We start from the raw sequence: 2500 nt of genomic DNA, 5'->3' as shown, positions 1-2500 counted from the left end.
ACTCAACGAATCTGTGGTTGACAAGGTACTGACGAGGAAGAACGAAGAGTCAGAGGGCAATACAAAATCAAGACTAAACGGCATAGATTTTGACTGAAGTAAACAAAAAATACGACTCGTCTGGTGCAATTTTGACTGACTGGAGATATGAACTTTGACTGACTGAAACAGGAATGACTGACTTAAGGGATAACTTCTGGATAGATTATGACTGACTAAATAACTGATTTACATATTTTTTAGCCTATGACCATCTAAAAAAATATTGACTGACGAAAGAAATCAGGTTTGACTGAAGAAAATATGACTGATCAAGAAAAAATAACTTTCCAACTGTACCTATGACTAACTGAAATAATTATGACCTTAATTATTTACCGCATCTCCTCTCTATCTCACAAAAAATCAAAGAAACGAATCCTTGACTGAATGAAGACACTATAAACCCAAACTGACTGATAACTAATCCCGTGACTTACTGAAAGCAAAGCCAACGTGACTAAGTGAAGACGGTGAGACCAGAGATTGGATACTAACTGAACGTTGAACAAATACACATAAAGGTGAACCAGACTGATACTAATACTAAAAAAAACATATTTTAGGTTGTCAAATAATATAAAAAGATAAAGACGCAAGCAGACTGTATACTTACGGTGCTCAAACGTGACAGATATCGATGACTGACAAATCACAAACGGCTTTTGACTAACAGACTGTATATCAACTGCCACGCCTGGATAAAATAACATGGAGAATATTAAAACGGGAAAACAGAGGACCACAGACTGACAGACACTAGACACTAGACAGAACAGACAGATACAAACATTTTGGATGACTTTAGAAGACCTATATATACACCTTATTAAAACGACACACTTCAGACAAAGACGAACTTCAGACATGGCTCTTGAAAAAAACAACGAAAGATTGTAGACTCTTGGAACAGACGAACTAAGATTAACTGACTGTTCTGATTTTACTGAAAGACCTAAGAGAAATGGAATTAATCTGTAAATAAGGGAAAAACTTCAGCTGTGACTCGGACAGTGACTTCATGCTGCGGAAGTGACAATGACAGGATACTGACAAACTATATACCGTTGAAATGACTGAAGACATAGAGGCTTTAGACTATAACAGACTTTCGTAAGACTTTTAGGACCAAAGGTTTACACTGACATTTGACACGACTTCAGAATAACATTGACTCGCTTGACAGGACTTCAGAATAACACTGACTCTCTTGACAGGACTTCAGATTGCCATTGATATTTGCCAGAACTTCAGTTTATCACAGACACATGACAGGACTAAGGATTTACACTGACATTTGACAGAACTAAAGATCAACTCTGATATTTGACAGGACTTCAGATTAACACTAACTCTTGACATGACAGACCGACGTGGCGGACGTGAACTGACAAGACGGTGCAGTATTAACTGACGAGGCAAATGATGTTGTGTAGATGTGATTCATTATACAGGGAACCCATGAGTCACCGTGACAGACCCCGCTGACTCACCATAACGAACTCATGACTCACATTGATAGACCCTACAGACTCACGAAAGACCTAAGTGACTCACTATAAACTCGTGACTCATGACAAATCCTACTGAGACGCTATAAAGAAGCCCTTTTGATTCACAATGACAAGCCGTAGATAAGTCATTATGACAGACATGACTGAAACCAGGACTCGCCGAGGGACAGATCCGACTGACTCGCTATAAAGAATACGTGACTCACCATGACGGACCTGATATGATTCGTCACAAAGAAAAAGAACACGTGACTCACTGAAACAGACCTTGCAGACTCATTATGAAGAACCCATGACTCAGATTAATAAACCTTACTGACTCATTTATGCCAAAAAGAGACTGTGGCGAACGGACGTGACTCACCATGACAGAACCCTAACGTGACTCGCCATGAAGAACCGAGGACTCGTCATTGACTCATTATAACATAAATAAACTCATGACTCATCTCAACAGACCCTTACCCTCAGAATGAAACAAGAAAACGAGGATAAAGCATAAAAAAAGATAATAAATATGTTCAAAGACTTAACGTACGAATTCGTAGAAAGTCAGAGAAAGAAGGATATTCCGCCATTTTGTTTTTTTGACTGCCTGGCTGAGAGGTTTAAAAAAAAAAGTGCGCGGGATAAAAAATATATACGTGAATTGTTTCTGAATTGGCGTTCAGCCTAAATGTGATTCTCAGATTCAGGAAATGTTTTAAGAATATATAGAAAATATACATATGAGGAAGTTTTTTTCTTTAACGTAAGACTTTATAAGTATATAAAAAAGAGGAAGTTTTGTTTTTGTTTTGTTTTTAACTCTAACGTAAGACTTCATAAGTATATAAATAAAGGACACAGGTAACCCTAACGGAAGGACAGACGAGGAGAGAGAAAACTGGACAAAACTGAACTGGACCGCCATCTTGGAAAATAGAAAACGGAAATTGCAGTGAAAT

The 2500-nt window shown here is 37.9% G+C and overlaps 1 protein-coding gene across 1 annotated transcript in view; it reads left to right on the top strand.

The window, feature by feature from the left end:
* The window catches only part of LOC119583465 (adenylate kinase isoenzyme 1-like), a 28589-nt gene that overhangs the window by 25190 nt on the left and 899 nt on the right, over nt 1–2500 (top strand). The window contains exon 6 of the mRNA XM_037931956.1: nt 1–2500. This exon is cut by the window's left edge and continues 1596 nt beyond it; it is cut by the window's right edge and continues 899 nt beyond it. The gene's annotated coding sequence lies outside the window, so the exon portion shown is untranslated.

This window comes from Penaeus monodon, chromosome 17, assembly GCF_015228065.2.
Source record: "Penaeus monodon isolate SGIC_2016 chromosome 17, NSTDA_Pmon_1, whole genome shotgun sequence".
In the NCBI taxonomy this organism is placed as follows: Eukaryota; Metazoa; Arthropoda; class Malacostraca; order Decapoda; family Penaeidae; genus Penaeus; species Penaeus monodon.
This window is presented reverse-complemented; position numbering and strand designations above follow the sequence as displayed.